Source organism: Suricata suricatta, chromosome 15 (genome assembly GCF_006229205.1).
Source record: "Suricata suricatta isolate VVHF042 chromosome 15, meerkat_22Aug2017_6uvM2_HiC, whole genome shotgun sequence".
In the NCBI taxonomy this organism is placed as follows: Eukaryota; Metazoa; Chordata; class Mammalia; order Carnivora; family Herpestidae; genus Suricata; species Suricata suricatta.
In genome coordinates this window covers 14002370-14027424 of record NC_043714.1, presented here as the reverse complement: position 1 = coordinate 14027424, position 25055 = coordinate 14002370, and the positions used below count along the sequence as shown (strand labels likewise).

Genomic DNA, 25055 nt, shown 5'->3' with positions numbered 1-25055 from the left:
CAAATACATTAAAGCAGTTATAACTGTCTTCTATATGTTCAAGAAGGTAGAGGAAGGATGGAACATGTTAAGTGAGACATGGAATACATATATGAAAAAGACTCCATAAAACTAGAGATAAAAGAAAAAGACTGTCTGACATGAAAAATACACTGAATGCTATTAATAGCAGGTTAGAAATTGCAGAAAAAAAGAACAATGAACTTGAAGACAAAGCAAAATTGACTGTCCAAGAGGATACACAAAAAGAAAAATAACTGAAAGTGGAACAATGTAAAGCTTGTAATATATGTGAAATTGGAATTTCTAATATAAAAATATTAGAAGAACCCATGGCTAAAATTTTTCAAAATTAGAGAAAAATTTATATCAGTCTAGGTTCACGTCACTTGAAGAAAGCTTTAGCAAAGCCCGTTGTAATAATGTGTTTAGGAAGTATTAAAGACACCAGTGTTGAAGAAAAATCTTGGGGTTTCTGGATGGCTCAAGCCATCATAACCTTGATAATGGCTCAGGTCTTGATCCCAGGTTCATGGGATCAAACCACAGGTCTGGCTTCGCGGTGAGCATGGAGCCTGAGATTCTCTTTTTCATCTTTGCTACTCTCCCCCACTTATGGTCTCTGTCTCTCTCTCTCTCTTTCAAATAAAAAACGAAAAAGAAAAATCTTTAAGGACTCAGAGAAAAATAACATATTAAGTACAGAAGAATAAAGATAGGAATGACAGACATCTCACTGAAAACAATGCTGTGGAAGATTCCATTGCAAATTAGTGGAGCCGCAACTTTAAAGTAATGAAGAAATAAAGAAAAACCGTCACCAAAAATATTTCAGAATCAAGGTTAAATAAAGCCTTTTTCAGAGAAATAAAAGCTGGAAGAGTTAATAACCAGTAGACCTGCCTGACAATAAATGTGAAAAGTTGTTCAGTTTGAAGGCAGATGCTAGCAGATGGAAATAGAGATTTACATAGAGGAATATAGAACACCAGAAATGGTAAAATCATGAGTCAATATAAATCTCATTTTAAAAATCTCACTAAAAGACAATTGACTATTGAAAGCAAAAGTAGTGACGAAATAGCGTGTGCTTTGTAACATATTTAGTAGTGTTCAAAGTAATAGCACAGTGATTGTAAAGCAGAAATGAAAGTGTATTATTTTAAGTTGATTCTAATCGCTTCTCGGCCTTTTGGCTAAGATCAAGCGTAGTATCTGTTCTTATCAGCTTAAGGTGATTCTACCATATATAAAACTTTACAGTTTTGTTGGATGGTAGACTGTGATTAGTTAAGGATGTAAAAACCAAACCAAAGCAATTGCTACACATATACACACATACCCCCCCCCACTGAATTATAGCCAACAAAAGGAATAAAGCCTAATCAGAACTAAATACTGGATTAATCTAAAAGAATGCAGAAAAAGAGGAAAAATAAATAATGAACAGATGAGACAGACAGAAAACCTATAGCAAGATGGCACATTTTAACAGTACCGTGTCAGTAATCACCTTGGATGTAAATTGTTTAAGGGCCCCGAACGAAAAGGCAGAGGTTCTCAGACTAGATAAAAAGGAAAGACTCAACTATAAGCTCTCTACAAGAAACCCACTTTAAATGTGTATACATAAATAGTTTAAAAATAAAAAAAAGATCGAAAAAGATACTATGCTAACACTAATCAAAAGAAAGCTGGTGGGAATTTAAAAGGATACAACTACTTTGGAAAAACAGTTTGACAGTTTCTTAAAAATCTAAATATACACTTACCATATGATCCAGACATTCCACTCCTAGGTATTTATGCAAGAGAATGAAAGCATATGCCTATACAAAGACTTATACATGAATATTCATAGCAGCTATATTTGCAATAGCCAAAACCTCGAAAAAAAATCCAAATGTCCATTGGTAGGTTAAGAGATAAATAGTTGTGGTTTTCACACAATAAAATACTGCTCAGCAATAAGATACAAATACTGATACAAAGAACAGCATAATTGAATTTCATAATAATTATGCTGAGTGAAAGAAGTCAGACATAAAAGCATACATACTGTCTGAATCTCTTTATATAAAATTTGAAAATGCAGAGATATCTGTAATGAAGCAAAGCAGGTCAGTGCTTGCCTGGGGATGATGACTGGTTAGGAGAGAGGGATGCCTAAGGGTCACAAGAAAACCTTTGGGGGTGTGGGGATATGTCCTATATCTTGATTATGTTGATGGTTTCTTATGTGTTTACATATGTCAAAAGTTATGAAATTCTAAAATTTAAACATGTATCTCTTATTATATGTCTAATACAAATAGTTATTGTGGCAAATAACCAAGAAAGCTGATTAAGCAGGTAGAACTGTTATTAGGAAGGGTTCGAAACCTGCCCGAGGTTGTAGACTATGAATTTATTTGTGCACAAATGTATACAACTGCATGATTTATTTTCCATCAATGTTAGAAGTTGAGTTATAGGAACAGAGAATGTGAAATCTTCAAGGAATCGGGCTGGTTATTTTCCAGGAATCATAACCCACTGCCAAAATAGTAGCATTTACTACAAGGTGAGAGGATTTCAGTCCCTCAGGATGAAGCCGGGTTTATGATGTGTGTTCACTAATGCATTAGAGCTGAGGAAATAACTCACTAAATGTTACCATGAAAGAGTTAATGTACTACATTAAGTGTCAAATTTTCTCCTGGTGCTTAAGCACTCAAGAGAATCTGACAATGTGTTTTCAACTATCTTGATAACATGCTGTATTTAATAAATGTTTTCCAATATAATATTTGCTCTACCAGCTCATTTCATATCTCCCTTGTACTTTTAATAATCTGGTTATAGATGAGCTTAAAAGCACTGAATAACAATGGACAGAAAATTATATATTTAGTACCTTCCTTGACCTACAGCATTAGAACATAAGCTTTCAAATAAAGATTGCAAAAAGTCCTATTTAATTGTTCTTAGTTCTGCTGTTTGCATTGTTCGTGTGTACCACACCTTGCAATCCTAGTGCATAGCGTTCTGCAAGGGTAGATTTGCTATGGATTCTGCCGCTCCTGGCAGCACTACTATCGACTATAACTCAAAATACCAGATGGCTGACTGTAATCAAACAATAATGTAACAGAGAAAGATTAATCCTTATTTTTTAATATAATGCTAAGCTTTTGCAAACCTATTTCAGGTTAAGCTCAGGTGATTGATTTATAGTAGCATAGATGTATAAAAATGTAGAATAGTGTGATACTGGAATTACATGTCTAGATTTGCCAGTATTTACTGTTGTAAGAATCTCAGAATATGACATCAACTCATTCTTGTAATGTACCCATATCTATGTGTATAACTAAAAATAAGTAAGGTTAAGAGTACATTGAAATTACAATCACAATGAAAGCCTTCTTAGATTCTATTAATGAGGCCAAGTCAGATTCTCCTCCTTTGTCCTACTTGTACTTCATTCATAGTATTATTGCACTTGTTGGAATTCTTAGTTTAGCTTTGTCCCTTCTGTGATTTTTTTGAGAATAGGAACTGTGCTTTTCACCTCTGTGTCCCTAGCCACAAGACACACACTTTTGTTTAGTTAATGAATAAATAAAATTGGAATCATGAAATCCAGCAATTATAATGTTCCTCAAGGTCTTTGATATTTAAAAATAATTTTTAACGTTGATTATTTTTGAGAGAGAGAGAGAGAGAGAGTGAGAGAGAGAGAGAGCTAGCATGAGCGGGGAGGGGCAGAGAGAGAGGGAGACACAGAATCTGAAGCAGGCTCCAGGCTCAGAGCACAGAGCCAGACGCAGGGCTCCAACCCACAAATTGTGAGATCATGACCTGAACCGAAGTTGGATGCTTCATCAACTGAACAACCCAGGTGCCCATCAAGGTCTTCAATAAGAAGTGGCATCACTAGTGATAGGTCTAATAAATGCTTTTGAAATACAATTTTGTTTCTATAACAGCCTAGTTTTTCTGCTTATTTTACTTTAACAGTGATAAGCAAGTGAACTAAAGGACTATGGAAGTGCATTTGACTAACTGGTTCCAAGACCAGTTAAGACAACATTTATCACTGAGTTCCTTATTGTCCATTTTCTAAAAAAAATTAACTAAATTTTACAGTCATAGAGATATCATTTATTTAAGTCATATTTCCCAGAGGCAACTTTTTTCCCTTAAAAATAAATGCCCTTGCACTTTTAAAGTTGTTTCCAAGTGAGTAGAGTATGTGGCATCAGAGATATCTTGGCATCAGTCTCCTCCTCTCTCCTTGAAGCCTCTTGAAGGCCAGGTGCTTGGATGTCTTGTTCCACTGAGACATCACTGCTCATCACCTTATTTTCTTGCCAAGATCCTAAAAATAAATTGGATAGAGTCACACACAAATTTATGGTCTCCGCCTCACCTGTGCTTTTTGTGGTTGCTATCTGGCACTCTTGTCTTTCTCCAGTCAGTTCCTACTCATTCTCCACAAACGTTATTTCAAGCCTCAGCATTAAAAAAAATTCATCCCACCGAAACCCATGTTCTCGGTCCCTTGCCATCCTCGTTAAGCAGAAGATCCCCAGCTCCTGTTCACTAGAAAGGGTAGAAATCACCGGACAGGAATGCGCCATCTCTTCTGGCCCATCCTGTTACCGTATAAAGGATTTCTTCTTTGCCTAGAAGAGTTCTTGCATCTTTTCCCGCCTAAATAAGAGGATATTTGTACTATTGACCATCTCACTCTTACATCTCCTTCTGACTCCTTCCTATCAGCAATGAGGCCGACTCAAATTTCACATATATTAAACATCATATTTCCCTTAACTTAGGCTGTCCTTATCAGAGCTATACATCTTTTAAATTTTATTTACTCGTGTTATTTTTTACATCTTCATTGTTGTTTCAATCCTTCATATGCTGGATTGGTTTCCAGCTTAAACTTTGCCACCAAAACTCCTTTAAGAAAGTCAGCAATGCTTTCTTATAGAAAAATACTGTGATTACCTTTCAGGACGTATCTTATTGCTAAGAGGTGGTTTTCCTTGAAGGTCAGTCTAGAGCCCTGTCTTCTCTACTCACTCTCGCACGATCTCTGGATGGTCTCATGTACTCTTTGACCTTAAAGTACTGTCTGGTTATAACTTTCACTTCTCTGAGCTTCCTTTGGTGCCCACTGATTTCCTGGAGACCTCCATTTAGAGTCTCATATAAACATCAAACTCTTCATGTCTCCACAAAAGCTATTATTTTCTCTCCAAAGATGTTTCTTTTCCTATGATTTATTTATAACAGTGAGGGGGCAGCACCCAGTTGCCCAACCTTTTCTGTCTTCTTGGACATGTCTCTCTATTTCCATGTACACATTCAGTTAACCACCGCGTGTAGTGGATATTGTCTCTAAAGATTTGTAAGTAGTTTAAATGCTCTCTACACACATGATCCCTTTCCTACTTCAATCGTCATTCTCTCACTGGGAATACTAATTCATCCAATTGGTTTCTCCACCTCTAGGCTGCCTTGCTAAAATCCTGTCTCTAGGCTGCAGCCAGAATGATCATTCTTGCGGATCTAACCATATAATACTTACACTAAAAACTGTTTAGTGACTCCACAGTGCTTCAGCATAAAGCACAAGCTCCTTAACATGGCTTACAAGTCCTTCATGATTTGTCCCCTATTTATCACTCCATTCTCATCCTTCACCAATTTAAGCTGTCTCTCGAGGCTCCAGCCTTCCAGCACTACTTCCAAGTGCTCAACCTGCCAGGCTCCCTCTCATTTCTGGAACTTCACATATGCTGTTTCCTGTGCCTGGAATAATCTTACCAATTTCTCAACTGGAGCTTTTAGTTTTCAGCTTAGACATTAGTTACTGAAAGTCTTTGCTAATAACTTGAGTCAGGTTTAGGTGCCACTTGTACATACTTCCATAATATTCCACACCTTAATCTATTGTAGCATCTGTCAGAGTTCATCTTTATTTCTCCCATACTGTAAGTTTTATAAGGAGTGGGCCATACCTGTTTTATAGGATTAGTTCTAGCAACTGAAATATGTTTGTGCTTAATGAAAGTTAAATGAATTCAATTTCTTCTTTTAAATTTACATTGCTTGATTTCATTCATTCTTTTATTAGGAAATTTTCATGTCAGCTCAGGTGTCTCATCTCCTCAAGATCTATGTAAGATTGACTTGCGCCCACATTTCTGTGTTTTTAGAAATTCAAAGCTCACCTCCGAACTTTGTCACATTTCTGATAGGCTTTTGCTGTCATGAATACTGAATCCTCAAACTCTGTGACTATGATTTGTTTTCTTCATTGTCACTCCAGATATGAAACTCAGGTCTTTTCATAATTCTCAAAGAGCCTTACCTATAATAATGGTGAGTGTGGGAAATTTTACTCAAACAAGGGGAGGGATGATAAGAAAGTGCAGGCAGGCAACTTCAGATGGATCCTACCACCACCAGGGGTCTCCAACTAGTCCATTTCAGGGATTCCTTTCACCATCTTTATGTACTCCTTTTCTTTAGTTGTTCTTTCTCAACTCTCTGAGGGAGCACAGAGAGGACACACCTACACCAGTCTAGAACTGCAGACTGGTATCTGACTGAGGGAACTTGAGGAGTGACCAGACTAGAGACATTTGGATATCATTTTCCAAATTTTAGTTAAAAAGGCAGGAAGTAGTTGTTGTGGCATTTGAGTGGGAAGAAGACTGGATGCTATCCACTCACTCATTTTGTAGCCAGTTTAGACATGTTTCAGAAGAAGCAGGTGCATAACTGAAGACACTGGAGTTAAGGAAGCTCTTTTCTGGGATTGGTCTTTTAAAAGAAGTAAGGATTGAAATTCCAGCAGTCTCCATGTGTCAGTTGTAAATCTACCTCCCCCCAATTAAAAGACAACCTTGAGCAAGCTGTATAACCTCTGTGACTCTCTTTCTTTGCTTTTTATATAAGGGAGAAAGCACTGATACTCTTTTGCAAGTCATTGTAAGGATCAAGTGAGATAATGTATGTGTGTGTTATTTAAAAGAAATATTAAATATACATGAATGTAAGCTATTCATCAAGAGCTAGGATAAAAACTTAATGTTCAGAAATTAAAAGCTGGAGGATTTACGAACAAAAAGTTCTAAGCCTAAAAAGACTCCATAAATATGGGTACAGTGATTCACAAAGTAGACAAATAAATACAAAATCTTTCATAGCCAAATTCATTTTATTTTATATTTACATGTACTTGGCAACATTTCTAAACCAATGATGCAACAGAGAGATGAACCACAGTAAACCTGACTCTGATTTTTTTTCAAGTTGAGCAGATTGAAGATGATGAGTCCAGGAATTCTTAATACTGATGGTGGTTCCAAGTTTTTGTCCATTCAATCTGATGGTGCATTCTGCCTGGAGAGAGTCCCTCTTTTCATGTGTGTTTAATGACAAAAGAATGCTTTCAAACTGTGAGTCAATTTACTAAACAGCAAACTGTAACATCCCTGAAGGCCACACACACACACAAAAAGGCAAACCAAGATCTATAGAAATGATCCTAAGCCATTAGCTGGCTCTGGGCTGAAATTGTTTCAGGAAACATTGCCAGAGGTACAGTGTAACTTTAAAACAAAAAAGGCTGCAGGATAAATAGTGGGAAAAGCTACTATGATTGATAGAGATCAGTATATAATTCTTAAAAGAGACATAACAATACTTTGGGCTCAGAAATTATTTGCTGATAAGCTTCTTTTCTCAAATACAGAATGAACTATTATTTGCAACTTAACCTTTCAAGTAATGAAAAAAGAGCAATGTAAAAGAAATCTAAGTTATTATCTCTCATCCATTTAAAATTAAAAACTTCTAACAGAGTATCTTTTTAATGAGCAAAATCATAGTGAGTGGAATTTAATTATTACTATTTCTTTAATTAAATGTTTTATATGTCTTATACTTACAATCATAATTTAGGAAACAAGGTTGCTTAAAACTGGTTTATTTGGTATGTTTTGATGTGTCTTAATTATCATTCATTTACTTTATTTAAACAAAGCTTAAAATCTAGTGGTTCAGCTCTAGGACAAAACCAAGCGGATAAAATCAATAGTAAACCTGATTCAGTCCTCTCTTTGATATTAATATCAAAAATAGATAATGAAACTATTCTTCTATTTTCATTCAAAAGGAGTCAAGGAGTGGAAGTTTAAACCATACTTTAGTTTCTGCCTGGAAAACAAATACTTGATAGAATTTCATATCTATTACAGAATAATACAGTAACATGTAGCCTTATCTCTTCAGGATTTGATAATGTGTTTAGCTAACTGTATATAATGTTATATACAACTTTCATTTGATCAAATGAAATTTTAGTTTTTGATTTCATGGAAATAGAAATAGAAATTGAGATGTGAACTAATGGCATATTGTTTTGCCCATGTTGAACATAGCTAATCATATGTTAGGCCAACTTCATTCAAGATTAGTGCAAGTATGAAATTATTCAGTTCTATGAAAGTGGCTTTGGTCACTTGAAATCCTGCTGATTGACTCAACTCCAAGTAAACTGACCTATATATAGAAGTTTCTTTCTTCCAAAAGAATATTTTTTGAAAACTTAAAAGTTTCATAATTAAATATTTTATCTTCAACCTTTAGAAAAGAGAGAATGCATTCAAATGAGGATTATACAACAACCCTATAGCAATAGGTATTCTCATATAAACACAGTATTCTCAAGAGAGTATGAAAGGAAAGATGTCTTAAAAATTATGGTGATTTAATTTTATTTTGCCCTAGAATGACAATCTCTTGAGTATTTGTGAAAATGAAGATGAATATGCAGGGATACATTCGGTTGATTTTGTGCCAGATGGCCAGTTGCAGAGGCTGAACTAAGCTGAACTGATTGATTCGTTTTTGCCATATTGCATGCTGGCATTTACCACCGCTCACATCATTCAAGTAGTAACATATTTGGTTGGTTTGGGTTTTTTAACCATTTATTAAAAACTTTCTTATGATGACCTCTGGTTTTAAACACATCTCTTTCTATGTCATGTCAAATGGTCAGTTCTGCTAAATTGTTTCTTAAATTTAACTTCCAACATATTCTTTTGTGTTCACAAGATAAATTATTTATATGGAGTGATAAACAGTTAGAGTAAATAAAAATACTGACCTGTTTAATGTTGGGAATACATCCAGGGTGACTAATAATTATGATTCAAATGAGTAAGTCCACAATAACTTTAAAGGAATATGAAGACAAAGTTGCTACCTTCAAGGTGCTTGCATACTAACAGGGAGGAGAAAGCGAACGTCATGTCTATTTTAATATTGATGTTATAAGGACTTATGCACTCATATTAGACACGTATACCTACATATCTATAGAAAAGCTAAGTGATTAAAAATGAAAATACACATGACCAGGGTCCATTTATACATGACCTTGACCATAGGCTATTCCACTGTAACCATACCTTAGCAGCCTTTTGGAGTATTTTGACAATTCCTCATTTAGTGTAATTATTCTTGCTTTTGTTCATTAATACTCTACATATTTGAAGGGAAAGAGAGAGTGCAGTAGTGATGCAATCACCTGTGTGCCAATTCTCTTTCATTTACTGTTCTCTTCTGTAGGCTACTTCCAGAGTCTAGCATGTGTAGATTTTTTAATATAAGCTGTTGTTAGTGACTGATAATTTAACAAGCAAATAGTAGCCAAAGCAATTACCAAAATGCTGAAGGAAGGAAAGAATCACTAAAGGACTACTGACCTGGGATGAGTAATTAATGCAATGGATATTTCACTCAAATGCATTAAAGAAGGAATTTCATTTTGAAAATTTTAATGTCTCCCATTTTTAATTTACATTCCATGGATCACTGTACAATGAGACAAGTGTTTAAAGATTTGTACATTTAGCATAGTCTTTAAATTTTCTCCAAGGATAAATGTCCTTGGTACTAACTTCAAAGAAATATAAAAGAAAAAATCCATCATCGTAACCTTAACAAATCACAAAAAAGGACTTTGTATCTTTTATTGGCAGAAAATTTCACAATATTAGTGGAGAAAGAGAACCTGGAAAACACTTTTCAGAGAAAAAAACAAATTATCTCTGGGCATATAAAGTTTTGAATATTTAGTTATTCATCCTCCACAGACATTTTAAAGAAAATTGTAGGAAAACGAAAGGGATTATCTCAAGGTGCATAAGGCCAAATTCTAATCTATTTTAGTTCTCATTTATATGTTTATCAAGATTGTGTAATATCTTCTGTGAATGATGGGTGGGTGAAAAATTTAATAAGGAAAGATATTTTATTGAGAAAAGAGGACTAAAAATGGCATTACCTAGAAATGAAATTTGGCCTTTATTATTTGAGTTGAGAGAGAAAAACTTGTCAAATTATTCTGAGACATTAGTGGGTTTTTTTTCCCAGCTTCTGAAACTTGAGACTGACTGCATATATATATTTCCACTCTGCCAAAAATTCCCATGACATCCATGTTACCTATAGTGATTTGTTGAGTCAAGCAGAGCAGTCAGCACTGCAGACTATAGGATTGAAAGAGATTAAAGTCGTGAACCTACAGTACTTTATTGACCTAGGTCCGCACATTAACCTGATCTGATCCTGTAATTACTATGAATAGAATAGGGCTTACAGTTCTGCTTAATAACACCCCATGCTTTTTTATTCTATAAAGAGATTTTCTATTCATGTTCTTTACTCCTTTTCAGATTTACAGATTTGTAGCAAGAAAGAATGTGTGTGGCTTGCTGGCACACCAGGACAGAAAGATACCTAATGTTCATGGGCAGTAAGTGACATAGTTCATTATGTCCGAGTTTTTTTTTTTTTAACTTACTGGAAAGTTTTGTCCCATATTCCCAATGAGCCAAATTTTCTCTTGCTCCTTAGGAGTAATAAAAATTGAGTTACAAACATTGGCTAATTATGAAGGAATATTTGGCTTTAAACTTAGAGAATGGTCAAAATATCATTATTTCATCACATTCTTCTCATTTTAACTTTTAGAGTGTATACATTTAAAATGATTGAATTTTGAAATTCAATATTGATTAAAAAACCATCACCTATTCTTACTGGTTCAGAATGATGTATAGTCAGAAAGATCATGTATATAAGTGACATACAATGGCATAATTAATAATCAGTATTGTCTTCCAATTTAGAAAAACAGCTGCAGCTAGCCGATAAGGTCTATTATGAGAATAAAGTAATACCTGACTATTAATAATTATGATTTAGGGTAATCAAAAATAGTGATGCACTCTTGAAGTCTGTAGTTGTTGATTGAGTTAATCATTAAAATGTAAGCAACAGTCAATATTAGGAGTTGGCAATTTAGATTATCATGAAGTCTTTTAAAATATAAAGAATTTTCCTTTTGCATTATAGCTTTTAATGTTCATTGCAATTATGCAAAATTTCAAAAGCCCATCATCATTCAGAAATGCTAAATGTGCTTATAAGTGAGAGCATAAACAAAACGGCTCTACGAGTCTAGGTGAGAGAAGCTAACGTATTACAGGACTCTCTTTGCCAGGGCTCCAGCCGACGCCTCAAGTGGAAATGCGTTTTGTAAGGTTTCTATGACTCTTATATTTGTCAAAATAATTATCTTTTAAAAGTGTCAGCGTGAGTCCCTCCTTTCCACAAGAATAAATAAAAGAAGCCCATTAAGAGAATAAATGTGCTAGTTACATTTTTTGAACAAATATTTAAAAATCAAGTATGTTCAAGAAAAAATGAAAGCTATAGAGTAATACTTTGACAGTTTTGGGATATTGCGTGGATGATAGTTTCATTTCTTTTAAAAGTTCCTGTTTAGAGCAATTAATACAAGTAGAATATAGCATTTAATAACAGAACTTTGTTTTAAAATCTTTTATCATAATTTTCTCATCCTCCCCAATAGAGGGGTTATTATAAGTCAATTTGATTAGTCTGTCAAAAGCCTCTTTCTCTGTTGCACTTTACCAAGTGTATGAATAATCTATATTATGCTTTTAAGAAGTAAGAATTTGAAATTAGACAGGTTAAGAGTTTACCAAACAAATGTAGTTCGCTGGTAATTGTTGTGAGAACTATATTGCTTTAAAAGTATCGTGTGCGTAAAATCTAACAGTGTGATTCTTTGATGCCATTTTGGTTATTTGAGATTTTACTATTGTAAGAATATTGATAATCTAAATAATGACATTATTAAAATATTTTAGGCTTAGAAATACAAGTTAGCAACTAGTGACTTTAACAAAATATGTGTATATATTTTATACTTTGCAATACTGTGTAGAGATTCACAGTGAAATCCCATCTTCTGGGTAGCTATTTTTACCATTAAAATGAAAAAGCATTTGGAAACAGTAGGGTAGTTTTTATCTGTAGGATTAAAAAGAATCTGAACAGAAAAATGGATTCATATCATGTTCTTTTTGGGGTACTAAACCTAGAGAAATATATAGCAGTTGATTTATTGTAAGTGGGTTGAATTTTCTCTCCTGGTGGGCTTTTCAAACCTTTAGTTGCTGTTCTTATCCTTGCTGTGTGAATATCATTTTTATATCACTTTTTGTTAAAAGGAATTTCCCATGAAAGCCCACAAAAGTAGCCTGGAATGTGATTATCCTCTTTCCATGAAAATTTTGATGGGTTTGGGTCAGTATTACATTTCTGCTCACTGATTTACTTTGCACCAGTCTCTGTAATAAGAGAATTGCTCATGAATGAGAGTTGGCATTATATAGCCTTTAGGACCAGAGAGGATTTCCTCTGTAAAACACAAAAAGACCAAAATGACAGTAATAGCAAGCCATGCAATTAGAAGAGCCTATGAGATTTTTGGTAAATTTTTGTGGTTATAGTAGATGATAATGTAAACATTTTCCCTCCCCATCTTGGAAAAAACTGGCTGCTAGAGAGGGCAGAGGAGAAAAAGCGTATATTGAAAATAACCCAACTTTCCAAGTACTTATTTTAGGCTGTTCAACTTTAAAATTTGTTACATCATTTGAATGATCTCTGGCCCAAATCTATTTGTCCTATTAAGAAAGAATCTAGGATATGATTGGGGCCTTTAAACTGAAGATCAGAATAAATAAGTAATATATTTAAAAATGCAAGTACCATTGTGTTTTACTGCCATAAATGTAGGTTTGTAAATAATACATCATATTTTATATAATTATTCACAGAGTTAATTACAATAATGTTGGGTTGGAATATAGACTATGAGTCCTGATAAGCTTGCTCACCGTACAGGGAATACTGACTGTAGGCAGATATTTTGTAATTTTGTCTTAGAAAAAAACTGCAGCTTTTAAATACTTGCCGCTTTACAGCTATAAATAAATATTTATTCTGAGTTAGTAATATAATGTATAACACTACATTTTGCCTTAAAATATAAAACCTTTGGGCTATTATAATTTTGTGCTATTGTAAATTAGCTTGTATTCTCCTATTGCTAAGAATCATACTAACATTATTTAATTTATAACATTGCACTTTTAGCGGTAACTTTAGCAGATCTGACACTGAAGACTGTAAAAGGGGGCTATCAGTTGAGTAATTTTCTTTCCAAATATAAACTAAAGCCGTGAGATTCAGAAGTTTACGTTCAGAGAGCTAAATCTTATAAGTGATTTAGTTTTTTATTAAAGATTATTATATAAGAGAAATTTTTTAATCTTTTCTGTGTAAGAATACTATACATTTTAATTTTACTATACATTAGTATTTTAGAGTTGATGGTATGGAAATCATGAGAATGCTCGCAAATGCCTACAGAGTTTTTTCTTTTTTTTTTTTTTAACTAGCTAGCTATGATTTTCTTTTCTTTCTGTTATTTTTAGGACATATATTTATTATACAGGTTGCACTATGTATAGTTTATATGCTTTACTTAGTGCCACTATTTTTATTTATTCAAATGTAGATTTGTTAGGAAGGGAAGCACTTAAACACATTTTTTCCCCCTCCTTAGTAGAAAATCTTATGGTTTCCACTTAAAAGAGAAATATCAAAACAGATTAGATGGCAAAACAGAATACTGCCTGACTATTCTGAATGATGCAAATAAAAGTAAAAAGTCAATTAAATACGAGGATATAGAGCAACAAGGCAAAAACTTGACTGAATTCAACAAAGCCCTTCTGAAACACTAGTATTGGTTGTAGCTTTGCATCACTTATGCTGAATTCATGAAGGGCATTGTTACGTTCTAGATAACTCATCTTTTTTGGTTTGATAAGCATGTGAAGAGCATATGTAATACATATGTTTTTGGGCAAAATTCTTGGCTGTAGGGACACAAGCAGAGCTTCAATTTTCTAGCTTTCCAGCTTCTATTTCTTTTCTGGATCATCAAACTCAGGTATGCTGGGATTCTGGAAAACAAGGTATATGGCAGTTTTCTCCCCCTGAGGTAGATTACATTCCTTAGATCATTGCAGTGCTTTAGTTACATCAAATTTTACCATTGATATATGTGTAATGACATGAATGTGAATGTGTGTATATGTATATGTGCATATGTATGTCTAAATTAGCCATAGATTTCCAGAGAGGAGGACCTTTACCTAAAGAAAGGTTACAATAAATAAATGTTATTTAAACAAGTCTAACTGTTATTAGTAGCATAGTATGTGAAATTAGGGCTATGAACATGATTTTACAAGATTATAAATAGTTACAATTTACTGACTACCAACACCATGTCATGTATTTTTCATAAATTTACTCCTAAATGGTAGCTATTATCACTCTAATTTTATAAGGAAAATTAAAGATCAGAGCGGTTAAGTTACTTGCCAAATGTAATGCCACCAGTACATGTGGGGTTTTATCCTTGTCTACTTGAATCCACTTGGCCTTTTTATCCCAGCATTTGTAAAAGATTTAAAGTTTACAAAGCATCCTGATGTAAAGGATTTCAATCTCACAAGTTCTACTAAAACAAAAAAAAAATTCTAAAATACTTATAAGGCAGATGAGTTTGGTGGCATTTGGGGAAGCTCCACAGTTGATAGATTGACAGGGATAAATATATATTATTTTACATTTTATAGAAAGACTTAAAGAGGCTGTAGGATCTACATACTTTATCCAATATAAGTGGCCTATTGGGCATGAGTGTTTCAAACATAGTCTTCTATTTGTAAGTCAGAACCAAGCACTAGATAAAGTGCAAATGAGTGGGATTAGAAAATAGATATGAAAGATCCCTTCTTAATGTTTTTCTCTAAAAAGACAACAAAACTTTATTTATACATGTAAATTGCCAGGTGTATTGAAAGCAGGTAGATACTGGATGTTGTTGACGTTTTTTTAGAGTTCTTTTATTTTCTATTTTATAGAAAAGCCCAATTTTCTCAGCTTTTTGATACTATTATTAAATTCTAGAGCTATTTAAAAATTTTAAATGTGAATACTTATGTTTAGTCTTTTCATATGCTTTCTGGGATAAAGTGGGGAAACAATTTTGTTTTTGCAGATAACTTTCACTTTTTTGCTATTTTCCTATGTATGCCAAAGATGTAATGCTGATATAATAAATATATATTTAACAATATGGGGAGAAAAACTCATTGTGCTAGCCTTAAACACAAAATTGCTATGAAATTTCTTTACTTCCAGTCTGGCCATTCTATCCGCTGTCAGGAGATGGGGGGGTTAGCAGAAGGGAATTTAATCACAAAGTGTTCAGGCATCCCAAATTTTCATTATAAGTCATATGAGTAAAATGGCTGAGGGATTTAGGTCCAAGGTATAATAAACTAAATTATTTTAAATGAATTTTAGGATTTCACACTTTTAGTGACAGTAGCAAATGACTGTGCCTTTTCAGTAATTCATTCAAATTAGTAATAGAAAAATGAATACACCCAGAACAGGGGTTAGGTACAGTCCTTTAACAGAAAGTAATCTTTTTATCCGGATGTCACATTACTTTTGTAGTATTCCTGGCCAAAACATTTAACCTAAACCTAATTGTTAAAAAAAAAAATTATGGGACATTTAAATGACTAACATGGGTGCTTAAAAAATTTTTAATGCATGCAAGACAAATGCTGGGAAATACTCTAAATTAAAGGTGGCTACAGAGACATAAAACTAAATTCAATGTATAGACCATAATTCTTGATTGAATCCCAGATTCCCCCCTGCCACCAAATAAGTTATAAAGGACATTATCAAGAGAATTGGAGAAATTTTAACATACAGATTTTATAGTAGATAATACTAGTAACATGTTAAATTGATTAGGTGTGGTAATGGTATTGTGGTTTATGTAGCAGAATGCTGTTGGTTGCTTTTTGGAAGCATATACTAAAGTATTTAGAGGAGAAATGTCATGATGTTTGTAGCCTACGTTCACGTGATTCAGATAGGAAGATATGTTCCAGGTTCAAACATGATATTGCCAATATTCAACAATTTTTTGACTAAGAGAAAGCAAATATGGCAAGAATTTTAATAATTGTATTAACTGAAGGGTATGCGGGTATTTGTTATACTATTCAGATCTCTTGTAGGTATAAAAGTTTTCATATTAGTTAGAAAAAAGTTACATTTTTGTCTTATTTTAGGGAGCCATAAAAACACAATTTAGTTGAACCTGGCAGCCTGTAGTCAATGTACACAGCTAATTCCTATTATTCAAGCCAAATAAAACCTCCTTCTCAGTTCCGGGGAGTAGTATTCAAATTGCTTCTTGGACTCATAGCACTTTTACAGAAAATAGCACGATAGCTCGTCCCTCAGAAAACCACTTTGAAATGTATTTTGCATCTCCAAGTATAGGTGTATCCTTTATTATATTAATTGGGGTGTATTCTATTTTTATAAAACTTGAAGACTCCAATATTCTGATTTGTTTAGGAATGGCAAATTTAAATCCTAGTCTTAGTTTGGAATTGTGCAAGCTAAAAATTTTTGTTGCTAATGTGTCTTTGTTATACAAATTGTAATGTAATATCTTACAGATTAATGTAAAATGTGTTGAGAAATGTTTAATATTTTTAAAAATTCAATATGATTTTTTTCTTTCTTATTATCTAATAGACTTGGTTTGATATCCTGGTTGGTTAAGTTTGCATTTACTTGAGTGTGAGTTCTCTGCCTTGTATTCTAGTAAAATGCAACTCGTAGGACCCGGCCATAAGTAGCAGTCTACAAAACTGCAGAAGATCCCCCTTTTGTATGTATCAGGTTGGGGATTTGTTTGGTGGTGATCACCCTTTCTGATTTGAAGACTGCATGACAGGGAACTATTAAAGTAAAGGGCAAAGAATTCAATTTCTTGATGTCGCTTTTCTTGGACAAGCTTTAAAAATGGGTCACTTAATGTTGTCTGGATTTGTAGATTACAGCAGCACCTGCTAACGCTGCTGTGCTTAAGGGTCTCTCCGTGTTTTCATTTTCAGGGTTTGTAGACTGTATTTTGATTTTTTAAATCTAAATAAGCTTCCATCCAAGTGGTGGTGAACCAGGTCTGTGGGAGGATGCATATTTTTATAGTATACTGCAATTAAAAAATGAATGTTTGCTTTAATATACACTAGGAGGTAAAAAATGAAAACATCAGATTAACAAAATCATCCTAACACTGGATAACTCAACATTTGGTTCTTTTTGAAAAGGTCTATGAATTGTGCAATTAGATATCTACTTAAAGATCCATTAAAATGGTAATTATAAGTTTCTGAAATTTGTGTGTGTTATATTTTAATCACGAACATATTAATGTGCTGCCTTTTAGCTATTGTTAAATTTCACCTTTTAAATGTGTCTAAGAAAGCTTTTTAGAATGGGCAATTATGCTTTATTATCATGCACTCTTCTACTAATATAAAGATAATGCCACTAATACTTCATATATATGTATATGTGTATGTAGGTATATACACACATACACATATACATACAGAAAGATTTTTATATACTTCTATTTCATCCAAGAAATATCTTCTCTGACATGTCTGGGATGTAGGTTTCTAAGTGATATACAATAAAAAATAGTATTCATTGTTTTCTACATAAATATTAAAACTGGATAGCTGCTGCACTTGGTACCACTTATGTCTACAAGTTTTATTTTAACACAGCTTCATTTCAGCAATTTATATATAAGAACAGAAATACATTTGATAAATCTTTTATTTTGTGGATTCGGGACTATTTAAAAAAATCTAAAAGCTGAAAATGAAAAAGTGGCCATTCTATGTTGTAGAGCAAAATTTCTGTGCTGCCACCAAAATCTAATTAAATACAATAAAAACTACTTACTTTCTTGTCTCCTAGTGAGTATTACATCATATGAACTAGAGAGCAAATAGTTAAATTGCCCTCAAGTGTTGATTTTAGTGATAATTCTTAGCTTCCTATGAAGAGACATTGTATCTCCAAATAAGACATTGAAGTATTAGAATAAGAGTAGTAAATGATTATTTTATGGCATTGTTAAACCTATAGTTGTAAAAATATGGTCAACTAATGCCGTATTGTAAGTCATTTCTAAGGTAATAATATTGTGCTTGTGTCTTTCATGTAGTAAATTGATCAGATACTCTGGTATCAAAGAGTCTTGTAATACTCAGGTTTCCCAGGGTTAGATTAAAAATTAGTTTGAAAGAAGTATCAGCGATGAGTTTCCTAGCATCTCTGCTCTCGAGTTTTCTTTTTGAGGACTGACATTGGGATCACATGCTGCAAATTTTAAGCACGATGGGATGGGTTAAGGATGGAGACTTAAGATGGCTTAACTGGCATTTCTGCTTACATTTTAAACACTCCGATCAGTGTCATTGGAGGCATCTTTGTGGTCTCTCCCTACACAACTCAAAGTATTAGAAATACAAATGAACTTTGGGACAGAGGCCGTATTTCACATGTTAGGTTAGTTTATATTTTGGCTAAGTTTCTTGTTTCATACAAAGGTCCCTATGGGCATTGATTTTTTTTTTTTCCTGTTGACATTAAATGAGAAAGTAAAAAATTTTTTTCCAGAAAGCCAACAGTTTTCTACGTAAATGGGTTCAGACTTAATTTTAATGGAAGTGAAACATAGTCAATAGAGGCAAATTAAAACCATATAATTTTGTAATCTTAGTTTAGCTATAATTGCAGCAATAAAACAGTGGAAAGAATAATTGTGGAACATATGTTTGTGAGTGACATTATCTAGGTGACTTCCCCTTTACGGCGATGTGCTGTCCTATTTGTTCCCCCTCCCTATGTATTGGAATGACAAACCTGCAAGCCTGGAGTTAATGCTGATTGCAGCAGCTGCTTACACAAGGAGTCTCCATAGCAACTGTGAAGGTTGCCATGCAACCATATTCTTTTAGGGACAGTGAAAATGCCCAAAGGCTTACTAAAAATACATGGGGAAAAAATCTGAAATTTTCTTACTACTTTTAGTGGTTATAAAGAACTATGATACAAGTTGAAAGCACAGGTCAAGCAAATAAAAACCCAGCCCTGACCTTTCAAAAATTGCTTGCTGTTGCCTGAAATCTCAAGCTTTATTCACAGAGATGACTTTTGATCGATTGTAAAATTGGTAGCTTATGCTAGGCAGCCCTTGAAGACGGGAAGATTCAGTATGGTGCTATTGGTATTTCTCATGGGGTTAAAGGTCAGTGGAAAGTCATCAATGCGATATTGATTGGTGGGGCTGACAAATGCCCATGTTTACACCTTCTCACTGCTGAGAGTTGCGTACCAAACCTTAAGTAGACTCAGGCAGCCTCTGAGCGGGCTCTGGAGCAAACCATCCCACCAGCAAATGTGACATCACTTCAGTCAGCTCAGCTGTTTCTGCAGCTTTCTATAAATAGCTAGATAAAAAATTGAAGACGACTTGCAGAGCATTTAGTCAACCAATTTGCTTATCCGAATCATTTAAGATATGTTATGATTCTGGTTTTTAAAATCTTTTACTGGCCATGTTTTTCATTGCAAATTGTTATTTTAATAGCAGAATCTTTTTGGTATACATATAAAATATGCTTGTGCATATGTATCTTTATTATAACTTGACTCTTTTAAAAGGTGACTTAAAAAAAAACCACCTGACTAGATATTGGCCAGCATCTAATGGGGTAGGCTATATCCTAACATATGATCACACACATTCATGTATATATAGATTTTTTAAATTTAACTTATTATTTTATTTACAAAAATTTAGAGAACAAAGAACACATCACACAAGATGACTATCATCAGATTATAATATGGTAAGATTTTGAAAAATCAGCTGAGGTAATAACAAAGAGATGAATATTTGCAAATGATAAATAACTTATATACATTTTCATTCATCATATTTCATATTAGTAATATCCTAACATTTTTATGTGCAATTTTCTCAAAACAGTTACATGGTTACATATTTAAATGAATTAGTTTCTCTGAAAATACTCTGAAATTGCAAACTGTTTCTTTCAGGTTAACATTGCAATGCTTTGTGATGAGGCATTTCTCAATTTTCCATAGATTTTTGTACCAGGAAATATGATAGCGAGTTACCTGGGTCACAGTAATAGAGAATTTCACTATTTCAAATCAGCAAGACAAGACTTCCTTGAAACCTTGTGGATAGTCTTTGTCTACAGTTTACCAAAATATGTGGTTGTATCCCTCAATCTAGTTAGAGAATCAAATGAACACTTTGTTTCCAAGACTTCAAACATCCAGACTGATCTGAGGTATTAATATATACATATACTTGAAAACCAGAATAAACCTGTCAGTTTGGAGCATTGTCGAGAACAATAAAGAACATTTGTCTAGAAAGAAAGCTCAATCTAGGTGCCAGCTCATTTCTTAGTGTTTTTAGGTTTTTTCTCTTCTCTTCTGCCACCAGTTTGTGTTTTTGTAGTACTTTTATCCCCTCCTGTAGAAAATATTATGGTAGGCAATATAAGCTGTATCCAAATCTATTCTTTTCTAAGTAATGAGTACAGACATCTTAGACGATTAACACTTTTTATGTTCGTATTCCTTTTTAACTGACAATTTGTAAAGACTATGTAACCCATGATGTTAAATTAATGACTGAATTGGGATGAGATCTAGATTTGTGTTTTAAATAAAGATTTACTTTATTATGTAAGCCGATAACACCGAGGACCAGGCATAAAATTAGACTGTGATCTGAAATGAAAATTGTTTTTTTGAAAATCATTATAAAATTAAATGTGTAAAAAATTTAATAACTAGTAGTTGGATACCAAGTTATCTGAACATAGCTGGTGCTTTAAAAAATTTGGAAGTAGTTGAATTGACATTCCTTAAGCAAGCTGTAAGCATGGATATATCAACTATACAATTAGCTGTGTAAACGATCTAAAGAGCAGGGTTTTAGGTTTATTCTCCACACTGCTGCTATTTCTTAAACTGAATGTCTTATGGCATAAATGGAAATATGACATAGCACGCAAGCTGGAAAAAGTAAATTAGTATTATCACATCACTCTGTCTCCCATCCTAGTATTTAAAAGCATGAGAGAAAAATGTGCTCATGTTCAGGTCATTTTCTTTCTTGGCGCTGTTTGTGGTCTATGCCAGCTATACATTTATGCTTCGTTTTACTCTAGGTTGGTTTTAAATCTGAATCTTTTTCAGGGATCAGTTTTAATTTTAACTTGCATTTTACATTCCATTGCCTCTTTTTTGTTCTCAAACAAATTTAAGAATATAGGTGGACTGTTGTCACTTGATTTGATAGACAAACCTCTTTCCAAATATACACAAATTCCCAAAATGTTCTGGCTTCTTAAGATTATCATGATTTAAATTGTTTTTTTTCTCAAACTGCCATATTGAAACATGAGAAATGTTTTGTACAGATATTCTTCGGAAATGTAATTGAATAAGAATGTATAACTTTGGTTATAATTCTGTTTATCTCAGAATACCCCCGCCTGTTTATCTATGCTAAATGTAACACCAGGGCCAAAATTACACTTAATTTTTGAGCATCTGTTCTATATGCTCTCAAAAAATTTTTTAAGTAAGTGTTTAATAGCGTGCAGAGAACGTATTAATATCAAAAAGATACCTGTTTATTAAAATATAATAAAATGCACTTAAAATAATTATGTGATCCTATTTTAGGTCAGTATGTCTCAGGGCATTATCAACATCCTAAAAAATCCAAATTGAAAAAAAAAATCTTTTTAGCTTTTTTCTATGACAGTGAACCATTAAATCTTCTGAGTGATGTTGAAAAAAAGCTGGATTGTGCATAGATTGCTCTTTACCCAGGATGCACTTCCGTCTGCAAGATTCTGAATAGAGACACACCTGCTAGCTAGCTGATAACACTCTGGGGTCATTTCATTGAAGAAACTGTCAGCCAGGAGGTACTTAAAATAAAGCCACAGACAAAATCATGACCTGCACTGTTGAGACTAAAAAGGTGTAAAAGCAGAAAGGAAATGTAGATAAATGCACATTCCTTTGTACCACAACAAAACTTTTACATGTAAATTCAACTGAATAGGAAAGAATGGGGAAGAATGTTTCCCTCTACAGTAGAAACAAATTAGATTGTTCAGCTGCACATTTGGCTCTCAGCCAAAGGAGTCGTGTGCCATGCTTGTTTGCCTACCAGTGCTGCTTAGATTGGCAAATGCCCATGCAGTTTGAAGAGGGCAGGCGGATGACTGGATGCCTGCCAGGAAGTGTGTGGGACCGATGCCACCGCTGGACTCCATAGCCTGGTGGGAATGAGGAGTACAAAGGCATTCAATAATCTGAATGTCCCTTTGCTTCAAGAGAGTGGTGCCAGGCAGCATTTAATGAGAGATTGCTTTGTTACAAAGTCCTCAACATCAAGTGGGCTGGTGAGCTCATTAACCTGACTGCAGCAAATAAAAAAGGCACACTCAGAAGACTCCCATGATAGCCTACTCAATGGTGTAAGAGCCCTTTTGCTTCCTTTATGGTGATCCATTAGCACGCAGCAGTGTAAACACCATAAAGCAAGCCAGGTTTCTGATTGTTCAACTAAAGTCTGTTTCCCCTTGGGGATTATACCACCAGTTGATATAGGATTTTTCCTCTTAAGACTTCTCACTACTATATAATGACCTTCTTTGCAATGAAGGATTTTGGGGTTTGCTCTTAGAGCATAGCTCCAGTTAAGGAAACATGAATAGTTCAGGTGTCTGAAAGAAGGTAATGATGTAGGACATACAGAGAAACAAACTACAAAGTGGAGTGATCCCAAGGGGAAATCTTGCCGTGCACTTCTGAAGCCCAAAATGGTGAACACATTACATTACTTTTCTATGTTCCCTTTATTTTTAGCTTTCATGGGGCTTTACACTTATACAGGAGGTAGGCCACCCCTGCAGTTAGGAGACAGTTAGTTCACTGAGCATCTGTCTCTGAGTGCTGCTCTAGCTCTCTGGGGATTGCATTACTCTGCAAAGGCTCTCCAGCAAGGATTCATTTCTTCTCCATTTGAAACATATTTGATGGTCGGTTGTGCAAAAATTCAACTTAGAGCATCTATAAACAGAATGCTATAGAATAAACTTAAAAAAAAACAACCCGTCAACTAAAAAGGCAAGGCAAAAGAAGACCAAAATGAAAACCAAACATTTCAACATTTCATCTTTAGTTATCTATAGGCCATCTGTTGCTTTGTTGTTATGTGCCCAATTACTAATCTGGGGATGTCCGAGTAGGGGATATGTGTGATTTAAAGGAATGGCTTGAGGAGTGGAATGTATGAAGCCTGTTGCTTTCAGGGTACCAGTTCAAATCCAGGACCAGGCACCAAGGAGTGAAAGTTCTTTTGGGTGACAACTGGTGGTCAAGATAGAATGCGTTGTCTTGGTCTTATTTTTAGTTGACATATGTCTTCAGTAATTAAAATTACTATCTCTATTTGCAACATAATCTGGACATAGGAGGTGTTATTTTTGTTTTCTCCATAGTCATTTTGGAAAAAGGACCAAGTCTAAGTGTGGTGGAATCATGTGTGAGACTGTTCTGGCACTTGGTTAATTAAAAAAAAAAAAAAGAATATATCAAATTGACTTGTGCATATTTCTGAGTGATGCAAGAGCTAGAGAATTCAATGAAAAGTAAAAATACTGAAAATGCCTTATTTGTTAATAACATTGAATCCATTCACCTGATGATATAAAACAAAAGCAGTTGTGTGTCTCAGTTTCCCAATTTGTTTAAATAAAAATATTTTTAAAGAAGGTTTTTATCTTTAAAAATGAAATCCTTGAAAATTAATTGGTGTCTGATCTATGTATCTAAATTTATATATAGGACTTGTAGATATGTATATATGTATTTATACATATAGATAAATATAAATGTTTCTGTATCTATACATAGATATATGGATAGAAAGGTCAAGTTAAAAATATTGATGACTTTATTTTGAACTGATGACTTGTTCAACTTAAAATGGAAAGCACATAATGAGAAAAGTAGCCTTCATTGGCATATGGGAAATAGATTTTTAAAGGTATGGTTAGACCACTATACTATCAGAAAGGCTTAATAAATATTTTAGAGGCTTTTTACTGGATGGTGAGCTTTTGGAGGGGAGACACCATAATTTATTTTTGTCTTGTTCACCTTTGTTTTCCTCACTGTACTTCTCATGGTACTTTACATAAATACATTTTAAAAATGATTTAATTTACTGCCTAGAGATTTCTCAGCGGGGAGACAGAATTGTCTAGTAGGCAAAGCAGGGATTTTGAAGTAAGTCCATCCTGAGCTATAAATCCAATTTCTTGACTCATTGGCTGTGTGTCCTTGGACAGGTTTCTTGACTTCTCTAAGCCTCGGGTATAAAACAGATAAGAGTTGTGCCTCACGGGAGATTACAGGACTCAATATTTGAAAAGTAACTTGAATTTTGCTGGCATGTAATGGTGGTATTATTACTGTTATTTCAGCAATATTACTATTTTGAGCTTTTGTTTATTCCTTCATCCTGTATTTATTGAATATCTACCATCCTATGCCCATTTTAT

General features: G+C 33.8%; 1 pseudogene; it reads left to right on the top strand.

Annotated features, from left to right (window-relative positions):
* The first annotated feature begins 1176 nt into the window (after nt 1–1176).
* LOC115279576 lies at nt 1177–1310 on the top strand (annotated as a pseudogene).
* Nucleotides 1311–25055: the final 23745 nt, after the last annotated feature.